The 12492-nt window shown below is 45.7% G+C and overlaps 1 protein-coding gene across 1 annotated transcript in view; it reads right to left on the reverse strand.

The window, feature by feature from the left end:
* The window catches only part of focad (focadhesin), a 148486-nt gene extending 135994 nt beyond the window's left edge, over positions 1 to 12492 (reverse strand). Inside the window, exon 1 of the mRNA XM_056300322.1 lies at positions 12373 to 12492. The gene's annotated coding sequence lies outside the window, so the exon portion shown is untranslated. The remainder of the gene's footprint in view (positions 1 to 12372) is intronic.

Here is a 12492-nt window from a genome sequence, read left to right on the forward strand (position 1 = left end):
CGTAACATTCACATAAATCAATGGGATACCTGTCCAACTGAATGGTGGAAAAAAAAGAGGAATCAATAGCTGACATTCAGCAGCATGCACAGAAACTTCACACACAGACAGAAGACGAGGAAAAGATGACCAGCTCCAGCTGTCCACACCTTCACCTCACAACTCACAACTCCTCTCCATCATGCTGAGCCATCTTTAGTGACAAAACTGGTGTTGTCAGGCCCAATGGCACGTGCAACAGACCCTCTACAAACTGCTTTTTGGTTGGGATTTTCTGAATGAAACACTTTATTCAATACTGAACACTGAGTTGCACATTTTAAAATTCAACCAATCAATCAATTGAAAAATTTAACTGCTCCGATTTATCTTTTATCAAGGTGCAGCCCTAACGAAATCATGTGCTAGCAAATCATGAAGCAGGTTCTACTTCCCCTTCTGCTGGTCGTGTATCAGGAGAATATTACTGGACGATACAAGCCAGTCAACATTAATGCCAGGTTCTGTCACTCTCGGCCCCCTATGAAATTAGCTAATAATTTTTACTATGCAATTTGCATAAACCTACCAGTTCATCTTCTCCTGAGAGCTTGGAAACACCCACAATAGTATGCTGCATCCATTTTCTGCTTCTGGTGTGGGAAGTTGGTTGCGCGAATTCGCCTTTGCAGCGGCCTCACCCAGCGCTGTTGTCGGAAGATGGTGGCACGAATTCACATTTGTGGCGGCCTCACCCAGTACTGTCCATGGAGTGTCTTTGTCCACATCTGCATTGAAGTTTTGTCTTCGTTTGATGGCTGGGAGAGCGGGGCAGGCTAAGCTAATTGCTAGAACATGCAGACCAGCAGTTCCAATAACACCAAGTGCGGTCTGGCAGCGGCCTCACCTGGCGTTGACTGTGGCCGTGGTCCCTGGGCCCACAGGATGCAGCAGACCAAGCTCTCACAGTCGATCCAGTGCCAGCTCTCCCAGCCATCAAATGAAGACACAAACTTAGACACAGACGTGGACAAAGACACTGCGTGGACGGTACTGGGTGAGGCCGCTGCAAACATGAATTTGCGCCGCCATCTTCTCACACCGGTACTGGGTGAGTCCACTGCAAACATGAATTCGTGCCGCCTCCATGCCGCCATCTTCCCACACCAAAAGCAGAAATTCAGAATAAAACTGCATCATGTTGCCACCTTGATCAGAATAAATTGGCCCATTCTGAGAGAAATTTCATTCTGTTTGAGAGTTGGTATACTAATAATTTTAAAACCCATTTGACAGATGAAATTTTGTCACGTAAATCCTCTTTCGGGTTAGTTTCTACTTGTACAAAGCTATCCTCTTTCTGTGCATGCATGTCCATGCTGGTTACGTGACATTTATGAGTTTATGTTATATTGCGCATGTCAGAAACATTCTTTCTGAATACAGTTGACCACGTAAAGAGGATATCTTTTCTGATCATGTATTTGGCGCTCATGCAAACACTTTCAGGGGAATCGTCAATCGGATTAATTCCATTTAGAGAGAAAAAACTTGGGTCATGTAACTGTATCTACAGTTGCTCAGTAAATATATTACTGAAAAAGAGGCAGTGAATGTTAGCCTGCCTGTAGGACACTGACTAAAAAAAAAAAACTCCAATTGTAATTGTCTAGCTTTAAATGTAGAGGGGCAATGAGAAAAATGTGGCAAATCTGAGTATTAGCTCATTAGTTTCAATCGAATAAAAAAAAACAACACTACAGGCATCATGCTTATTGAGTACTCTGAGAAAGATAGCTTGCCTAAATCAAAGGCAGTTTGGGATATCTAACAACTAATAGCTAAGATAAAGGATGAAGAAGGTAGTCAAAAGATACTAAAACATTACTTAATTCATTCATTAATCTTCAGCTGCTTCTCCGGGGTCGGGTCACGGTGGCAGCAAGCTAAGTAGGGCACTCCAGACGTCCCTCTCCCCAGCAACGCCCTTCAGCTCCTCTTGGGGGTCCCAAGGCGTTCCCAAGCCAAATTGGACATGTAGTCCCTCCAGCGGTTCTGGGTCTACCCCGGGGTCTTCTCCCAGTTGGACGTAGCCGGAAAACCTCCAAAGGAAGGTGCCCAGGAGGCATCCTAATCAGATGCCCGAACCACCTCAACTGGCTCCTTCTGACGCGAAGGAGCAGCGGCTCTACTCTGAGCTCCCTCCGGATGCCCGAGCTCCTCACCCTATCTCTGAGGCTGAGCCCAGACACCCTATGGGGGAAACTCATTTCAGTTGCTTGTATCCACGATCTCACCCTTTCAGTCACTACCTAAAGCTCATGACCATAGGTGAGGGTTGGAACGGTGTAGCTCAGTCGTCGCTTCGATGCCTGCAGCTTGTACAAAATGCAGCTGCTCACCTTTTGATTGGAAAGAAATGACGCGATCACATAACGCCTGTACTGGCCCCCCTTCATTGGCTTCCTGTCTGTTTTAGGATCCAGTTTAAGATTTTATTACTTGTTTTTAAGTCTTTAAATGGGGTGGCACCACCTTATTTATCTCACCTTATTTACATCATCATACACCAGTCAGAGCACTCAGGTCGACAAACAAGATGCTCTTACATGTTCCCAGATCCAGGCTTAAGAATAGGGGAGACAAAGCCTTTGCAGTGGCTGCCCTTGATCTCTAGAACAATCTACCAGTACACATAAGATCTCCTCAGACCCTAGAGACTTTTAAATTTTTGTTAAAGACCTACCTCTTCTCGCTGGCATTCAATTCAAGTTGCGCTTGACACCGTGATTTTATTGTGAAAATATACTTTTACTCTTATGTTTTATTGTTTCCATTTTATATTCTTTATTTTATTATGTTTTCTTTACATATATCTTTATATTCATATGTGTCACTTATTTTATATTGTATTTTAAGCCTGTGCAGCACTTCAGTTCAACTGTGGTTGTTGACTTGACTGATACATATCAACTTCAACCCATCTCTTAGCAATCACAACTAGTTTATGAGTTTAACCATCTGTTAAAAAGCCCAAGACACCAGGTAATGCGGTGGTCTATTCCAGTGCCTACCAACATGGGGATCGGCGGTTCGAATCCCCATGTTACCTCCGGCTTGGTCAGGCATCCCTACAGACACAATTGGCCGTGTCTGCGGGTGGGAAGCCGGATGTGGGCAGGTGTCCTGGTCAGTCAGCACGCCTATTCGGGGGCGGGGACTGGGGGAAATAGCGTGAACCTCCCATGCGCTACGTCCCCCTGGTGAAACTCCTCACTGTCAGGTGAAAAGAAGCGGCTGAAGACTCCACATGTATCGGAGGAGGCATGTGGTAGTTTGCAGCCCTCCCCAGATCGGCAGAGAGGGTGGAGCAGAGACCGGGACGGCTCGGAAGAGTGGGGTAATTGGCCGGATACAATTTGGGGAGAAAAAGGGGGGAGGGCCCAGCCCAAGACAAGACATCAGTTCAATAACCCCCAATTATAACTTCTCCTTGTTTTTTTCAACAATGGCTTTATCAATTCAAAAGGTAAAATCACCTCTCATATGTTAGTCAGGTCCTCTCACAACTTTCACACCTTTTAGTTTGTCAAAAAAGCCCTTATTAACGGTCATGAGATCCCTCAAGACAGAGGTAAGTCTTATTGCCTTAATTATGATGATTTCCTGTTTACATTTTTAATATATTTTTTCAATTCAAAATATATTCGCATCAAATCACCGCTCATATGTTATTTAGGCAACTATCCCAGCTTTGGGTTTGTTTATTAAGAGTTATAAGATCCCTAAGGTGAGAGGTAGCTCTTATTGCCTTAATTACAATGATTTCCTGTTTGTATTGTCAACAGATTTTTAAATTCAAACGAATTATATATCACCTCTCATAACAGGGGCCTCATGTATCAGTCGTTACTATGGGCAAATGTGTTCGTACACACCCATGGGATTTTTTTAGCTGTGAAGTTTGTCTCAGAGACCAGTGTAGAACCTGGGTAACCCCTGAATTTAGATACCGATTGGCTAACACTGATGTCTTTGCAGGCCTGAGTGACTGCTCATTGCAAGAGGTAGGCAATAGATGTTAGGAGGAAGGAATTACAAATAACCATCATGCTTTGTGCTGACTGTCAGACAAACTTGAAGGCTAAAAAATTCCATGGGTGTCTACGCACAAATTTGCCCATAGTAACGATTGATACATGAATGAGGCCCCACGTCCTTTCACAAGTTTCAAAGCTGTTAGTTTGTTTAGGACAGGGGTCAGTCTTATAGCCTTAATTATGATGATTTCCTGTTTATATTGTCAACTTTTTCAATTCAAAAGATACTCCTACTACCACTACTACTACTACTATTACTACTTTCAGCTGCTCCCATTAGGGGTCGCCACAGCAGATCATCCATGTCCATCTCTTCCTGTCCTCTGCATCTTCCTCTGTCACACCAGCCACCTGCATGTCCTCCCTCACCACATCCATAAACCTCCTCTTTGGCCTTCCTCTTCTCCTCTTCCCTGGCAGCTCCATATTCAGCATCCTTCTCCCAATATACCCAGCATCTCTCCTCCACACATGTCCAAACCATCTCAATCTGTCTCTCTTGCTTTGTCTCCAAACCGTCCAACCTGAGCTGTCCCTCTAATATACTCCTTCCTAATCCTGTCCTTCTTCATCACTCCCAGTGAAAATCTTATCATCTTCAACTCTGCCACCTCCACCTCCTGTCTTTTCATCAGTGCCACTGTCTCCAAACCATACAACATAGCTGGTCTCACAACCATCTTGTAAACCTTCCCTTTAACTCTTGCTGGTACCCTTCTGTCACACATCACTCCTGACACTCTTCTCCAACCACTCCACCCTGTCTGCACGCTTCTTCTTCTTCTTCAGCTCTCTTCTGCACTCCCTGTTACTTTGAACAGCTAACCCCAAGTATTTACGCATATGTATCCCGTCTTGCTCCTAATGACTTTCATCCCTCTTGTCTCCAGTGCATACCTCCACCTCTCCAGGCTCTCCTCAACCTGCACCCTACTCTCGCTACAGATCACAATGTCATCCGCAAACATCATAGTCCACGGAGACTCCTGCCGGATCTCATCCGTCAACCTGTCCATCACCATTGCAAACAAGAAAGGGCTCAGAGCCGATCCTTCATGTAATCCCACCTCCACCTTGAACCCATCTGTCGTTCCAACCACACACCTCACCACTGTCTGTCGCACTTCCCACAAACATATCCTGCACCACTCCTACATACTTCTCTGCAACTCCCGACTTCCTCATACAATACCACACCTCCTCTCTCGGCACCCTGTCGTATGCTTTCTCTAAATCAACAAAGACACAATGTACCTCCTTCTGGCCTTCTCTATAATTCTCCATCAACATTCTCAAAGCAAACATCGCATCTGTGGTGCTCTTTCATGGCATGACACCATACTGCTGCTCGCTGATCGTCACCTCTCCTCTTAACCTAGCTTCTATTACTCTTTCCCATATCTTCATGCTGTGGCTGATCAACTTTATACCTCTGTAGTTGCTACAGTTCTGCACATCGCCCTTATTCTTGAAAATCGGTACCAGTATGCTTCTTCTCCACTCCTCAGGCATCCTCTCACTTTCCAGGATTCTGTTAAACAATCTAGCTAAAAACTCCACTGCCATCTCTCCTAAACATGCATGGAGGTCAGTCTTATTGCCTTAATTATGAGAATTTCCATTGTATATTCTCAATAGCTTTTTCAATTCAAAATATATTAATATCAAATCACCTCATATGTTATTCAGGTCCACTTACAGCTTTCACAGATTTGAATCTGTCAAAAAAAGTCCTTGTGTCATAAGATCCCTCAGGACAGAGGTCAGTCTTATTGCCTTAATTATGATGATTTCTGTTTATATTTTCAATAGCTTTTTCCACTTCAAAAGATATTCATATCACTTTTTGTATGTTACCCTGGTCCTTTACAACTTTCACAACTTTTAGTTTGTTAAAAAAAGCCCTCATTAAGTGTCATAAGATCCCTTATGACAGAGGTCAGTCTTATTGCCTTAATTATGAGAATTTCCAGTTTATATTTTCAATTAAAAATATATTGATATCAAATCACCTCTCACATGTATTATTCAGGTCCTGTTACAACTTCCACAGCCGTTAGTTTGTTAAAATACTGATGAAATTCATAGTGGAAGCATGATATAGTATCTCTCAACACAGTCTCACAAATGTCTGTATAGCTTTTAATCATTGTGGACTTGTGAACTGCTGTTTTTAGCTATATTTTTGTCTTCTTGTCTTGTGCTGTATTTCTTTGTTGTTGTCTTTAACATGGACCTACCTTTGTGTCTGAATAAAGATTTGATTGATTGATTTATTGATAGCCCTCCCTCCCTCCCGCTGCGTATGTGCTACAGTCCTGCCATCAACCTCCCTCGTTCAGTGGCATTCTTCAGACCTCTCTCCACGAGTGCGCAGTGTTGGAGGAGCAGAAAACCGCACTCCTCCACAAAGGAGCCATGATGACGGTTCCCAAGTTGGAGGCACAGAAAGGTTTCTTTTCCCCTTATTTCTTGGTTCCCTACAAATCAGTAGGCGTGAGACCAATTCTGGATCTGTGCGTCCTGAGCAGCTGTTAGCTTGGAGACTGTTTTGTATGTTGATGGTCAAGCTGCTGTTGGAGTGCATCTGACCAGGCGAATGGATGACCTCCATAGATCTGACCGATGCATCTTTCCACATTCCCATTCTGCCATGTCCCAGGAAGTTCCTGCGTTTCGCGGTGGGAGGACAGGTCTATCAATACACCAGTCTCCCGTACGGTTACTCCCTGGCTCCGTGCAAGTTCTCTAAAGGTGTTGAGACGGTGCTGGAGCCTATATTGATGACTGGCTAATTCTCGCCACGTCTCAGCAGGAAGCGGATGCCCATAGAGCCCTGGTTGTCCATCTTTTCAGGCAGCTAGGCTTAGCTATCAATTCCACCAATAGTGCCCTTGAGCTTAGCCAGCAAACACCCTACCTCGGTCTGCTTCCGGACTCCCACGCTATGACGGTGCGCCTGTCAGAGGAGCATGCGGTAACGCTACTGCGGCTGACTCGACGCGTTTAATCATCTGTATTGGTACCAGCAGGGAGTGTCATGTCTCTCCTCAGGATGATGTCAGCAGCTCAACTAGTGGTGCGCTTGGGGCTGTTGCACATGAGAAACAAGTAATGTTGGTTCGCACGGTTCCAAAACATACAGCGCGAGCTCCATATCCCTGACTGGCACAGAGTGATGTGAGATTTTGGGACTCACCCCACCGTCTCCGTGAGGGAGTTCAACTGGGGTGCGTTCCCCACTACGTTCAGGTCTTCACAGATGCTTCCCTGGCCGGCTGGGGAGGGACCCTCGGCCAGGCCAGCATGGGGGGCACATGGTCTGGCGTCCCTCGCCACATAAACTTGCTGGAGCTCACAGTGGTTCAGAAGGTGCTTCACCATTTCGCTCCTCACCTGAGAGGAAAGCACATCATGGTGGGGGCGTCAAATCCCCGGCCCTGCAAAGGATGGCGGTCTCCATCCTGATATGGGCAGATCGCCATCTCCACTCCTTGAAAACCCGCCATGTTCCGGGGTTTCTCAGTGTGAGGGCAGACAGGATGTCCAGTGAGGGGCCACTCCAGGAGGAATGGAAGCCCTCCTGAGACATAGCTGATCAGATCAAGTGTTGGTTCTGGTGACCAGTGGCCGACCTGTTTGCATGCAGGGAGAACGCCAAGTGCCCACTGTGGTTTTCTTTGAGAGCGATCGACCCCCCCTTGGGGGTAGACAAGTTAGCTCACCAAGTGTGGCCTCCTGGTCTGCTGTACTTTTTTCTGCCCCTGCGGCTGATGATGCAGTTTGCTTCACCGGATTCAGATGCAACATCTGTTGGGGATAGCTGTGGTGCCGGAGAGCCCGGGCGCCATGTGGTTTCTGGACCTGGTACAGCTGACGGTGATGGGGCTGTGGCCAGTCCCGGACCTACCCATGGGAGTTGGGGAGTTGATTCTATGCGCTGGTGGGTTTCTGCAGTCTGGTGTGAGGCCAGGGACCTAAATTCATGTTCCTGCCCTTTGCAGCGTGGTTTGCAGCTCTTACAGGACCTGTTTGATAGTGGCTGCGCCGCTCCCACCTTGAGAGGGTTTGCAGGCTCAGTTAACTGCTGGCCCATGCAGACCAGCAGTTCCGATAACACTGAGGGCGATCTGGTGGCGGCCTCGCCTGGCATTGACTATGGTGTTTTTGATATCGTCATGTGGAGTGTGGGGAGGTATGTCGAGGGCGTCTGGCTGGGAGAGCTGGCGTTGGATCGGCTCAGCTGGGAGTGCTTGGCCTTCTTTGTCCAGTGGGCCCAAGCACCACGGCCCCTGCCTGGAGCTGCGCCCGAAGAGGAAACACCAAGGGCAGTCTGACAGGACGCAGAAACGGGGTAGGCTAAGCTAACTGCTAGCCCATGCAGACCGGCAGTTCCGACAGTCATCCTGGCTGGCAGTCGTTCCGTTGGACGGTGATTTTTTTTTTTTTAGCTTGGATATATGGATATATGTGTTAGTTTGGATATACATTATATGTACAAAAGTATTGGGACACATCTCTTAATCACTGAATTCAGGTGTTTCATTCAGACCCATTGCCACAGGTGTATAAAATCAAGCAGCTAGCCATGCAGTCTAAATTTGTGAAAGAATGGGTCGTTCTGAAGAGCTCAGTGAATTCAAGCGTGGTACTGTAATAGGATGCCACCTTTGCAATATGTCAGTTCGTGAAATTTCTTCCCTGCTAGATATTCCACGGTCCACTGTAAGTGGTATTATTGAAAAGTGGAAGCATTTAGGAACAACAGTAACTCAGCCACGAAGTGGCAGACCACGTAAAGTCACACAGCGGGGTCAATGAGTGCTGAGGCACATAGTGCGTAACAGTCGCCAATGCTCTGTTGACTCAATAACTGCAGAGTTCCAAACTTCCTCTGGTATTAACATCAGCACAAAAACTGTGCGCCAGGAGCATCATGGAATGGGTTCCCATGGCCGAGCAGCTGCATGCAAGCCTTACATCACCAAGCACAATGTCAAGCGTTGGATGGCGTGGTGTAAAGCACGCTGCCACTGGACTCTGGGGCAGTAGAAACGTGTTCTGTGGACTGACGAATCACGCCTCTCTGTCTGGCAGTCTAATGGACAAGTCTGGGTATGGCGGATGCCAGGAGAACATTACCTGCCTGACTGCATTGTGTCAACTGTAAAGTTTGGTGGAGGAGGGAAATGGTATGGGGTTGTTTTTTAGGGGTTGGGCTAGGCCCCTTAGTTCCAGTGAAGGGAAGTCTTAATGCTTCAGCATACCGAGACATTTTGGACAATTCTATGCTTCCTACTTCGTGGGAACAGTTTAGGGAGGGCCCTTTTCTGTTCCAGCATGACTGTGCCCCAGTGCACAAAGCAAGGTCCATTAAGACATGGTTGGGTGAGTTTGGTGTGGAAGAACTTGACTGGCCCGCACAGAGCCCTGACCTCAATCCCATCGAACACATTTGGGATGAACTAGAAGGGAGATTGCGAGCCAGGTCTTCTCGTCCAACATCAGTGCCTGACCTCACAAATGCTCTTCAGGATGACTGGGCAAAAATTCCCCACAGACACACTCAAAAATCTTGTGGAAAGCCTTCCCAGAAGAGTGGAAGCTTTTATAGCTGCAAAGGGAGGGACCAACTCCATATGAATGCCTGTTGGTTTAGAATGGGATGTCATAAAAGCTCCTGTATGTGTAATGGCCAGGTGTCCCAATACTTTTGTACATATAGTGTATGTGTTCTTGTAGTTCGTGGATGTGTTTTTGTCTTTGTGTCGTGCTGCTGTGGGCTGGGGGAAACGGCATTTCATTTCATGTATACAAGTACATGAAATGAAATGACAAATAAAGTGTTCCTGATTCCTGAAGATGTGGAACATGGCGGCGACACCAGCAACCAAACCGCATCACAGATCAACCTCTACTTGTCAGAGCCACAAGTGGACAGCCGCTTGTTTTCTGGCAGGACAATAAAGGCTGCTTCCCCGTACTCACAGAAGCAGCACGAGTCTACCTCTGCGCGCCGTGCACGTGTAGATAGCGAGCGACTTTTCAGCACAACAGCGAATGTTGTAGATGAGAAGAGGAACAGGCTGACTTCCAAAAATGCGGAGATGCTTATATTTATCCGGACAACGTTGCCGTCGTGCTTAAGAAGTAGGCTAAGCAAAAGAATTGTAGCCATGGCAGGTTGTAAAAACATGTAAATTTTGAGGAATGCTTTATACAGTATTTGGCTATAGCCCTTCTTTGTTGCCGTTTTATATTGTCTAAATTTGCAAAAAGGCCCTGTATTTTGTTCCATCTATTGGAATGGATTTTTATTGCCTTATACAGGCTGTAATTGTTTCTTATGCTTTGACATATACTGCACAGTGTTGAGCACGTTTAGCTTTTATTCCATAGGAAGGCTAAAATATTTGCTAAACTGCTCTTCAGTCGAGCATAGGCTATTGTATTGGTTTCAGTTTCTTCATAATCTGCATGACCTAATAAGAGAATGGAATATGTTGCATATGTTGCCTTCCAATAAACAGTTGTCAATTCATGATACTTTCTCAGCTCTTAATCATATTTCTGTAATGCTGTTAAGAATAGTTACTTTTGTTGCTATAAATAGTAAATAATAGATAATGCTACACAATAATTAGAACACATTAAATGGAAAGGTGAGAGGTGTTTTGATATTATCTTTTGAATTGATAAAGGCACTGAAAAAACACAAGTAATAGTGATTATTGATTATGAATAAGGATTATTTAACTGATGTCTGGTTTTCAGTTTTTTTACAACCAGTAAAACTCATAAACTAGATGTGATTTAGTTAAGAGGTGGTTTGAAGTTTGTGTTTAAAACTGACAACTATTACAAAAACCAAGTGTAATATGCAATACCCATTATATAAAATATAACTAGAAGAACCCCGCTACACTGTAGCGGTTTGGTTCTCCACCCGTCTAAATCTCCCTCCTCTTCATCCTGCCCGCTAACCGCCTTCCCCCTGCCCCTAAACCCCCCCCTCACACTCCCTCCCCCCAAATGCTCAGAATCGACTGAAATGCCGAGAAAAGTGGTTTTTAGCCATTTTTAGAAAATTCATTTTTTACATAATTATGCATAATTATCATAATTATATTTTAATTTTCTGCTATTTTTCTGGTCCTCTCTGGAACAATACCTACCACCTCCAAAAAAAAAAAATGAGGATCATAAGTGCATTTTTGCAAAAATGCATATATTTTGCACAATGCCAAAACATTTGTCCCAGAAAATTTTTTTTATACAGGTGAAAAAAAATCAAAGATGCTCAGAATCATCTGAAATGCCGAGAAAAGTGGTTTTTAGCCATTTTTAGAAAAATACATATTTTGCATATTTATGCATAATTATGCATAATTTTAATGTTCTGGGATTTTCCCCTTACTCTCTGAGACAATACCTACCACCTCCAAAAAGAATTAGGATCATAACTGCTTTAGTTTTCGGTCCCGCTATCTACACTAACACCACACACACACACACACACACCAACACCACACACAGATAGGAGTAGATAGTAGGGTGGATTAGCGAGGAGGGAGTGAGGGCAGCTATGAAGAGGATGAATAGCGGAATAATATAATAAAACAATATATAAAACATTGCAATGGCTGTGAAAAGTAAAGGGACAATCATGAATCAGAGAACAACGGCTCTGCCGTGTTTTGATAAACAATAAAAAGCCACTGCAAGTGGATGTGAACAGCACTTTTACGACGGTCCCTAGCCTGATAGCCAACGACGCTACTAGCTTGCGCTTCCGTCACGACAGCTGAAGCTGTTGACTCGAACGAGACGGTGACACGCCGGCTGCGTTGTCCTCCACGGTACGAAGCGAACCGGAAACCGCTCGGCTCCGTTACCATAAGGCTGCTTAGGGGAGGTGGGGAAACTACCCGCAGCGGTTATCGAATAGCAGCCCGTCTTCACCCGACCCGCGCGTGAACACCACCCTCAAGCCGGCTTCAACCCATTACAACTATTATGATGCCCCACATCTAAGGTGGCTAGCTGTGGTTAGCTCTGTGTAGCGCTTACCAATGGGGGGACATTTTATATCCCTACCAAGGCTTAGCCACTGCCGACCGACACGTTCAGGTTGCAATGCCAAACTCCCACATCAGCTAAACACACATCTCATTTATGCAGAAGCAAGCTTTACCATGAAGCAGGGCGGCAGAGAGGCTCTTATACTGACCGGCACAACTGACTGACTAAATTATTCACTCGTGGGTTCAAAACCTCTGGGCTGGTACTGTACCTCCTGCGCTGAGCCCGGCAGAGCGGTGGGAACACGTGGAAGTACGGAACGCGCCGAGGGTCAGGAGACAGACCCGGCCGAGGCAAGGCCCACTCGCTGCAGACTCCCTCTCCCTCTCCC

This window comes from Lampris incognitus, chromosome 20 (assembly GCF_029633865.1).
Source record: "Lampris incognitus isolate fLamInc1 chromosome 20, fLamInc1.hap2, whole genome shotgun sequence".
Taxonomy (NCBI): Eukaryota; Metazoa; Chordata; class Actinopteri; order Lampriformes; family Lampridae; genus Lampris; species Lampris incognitus.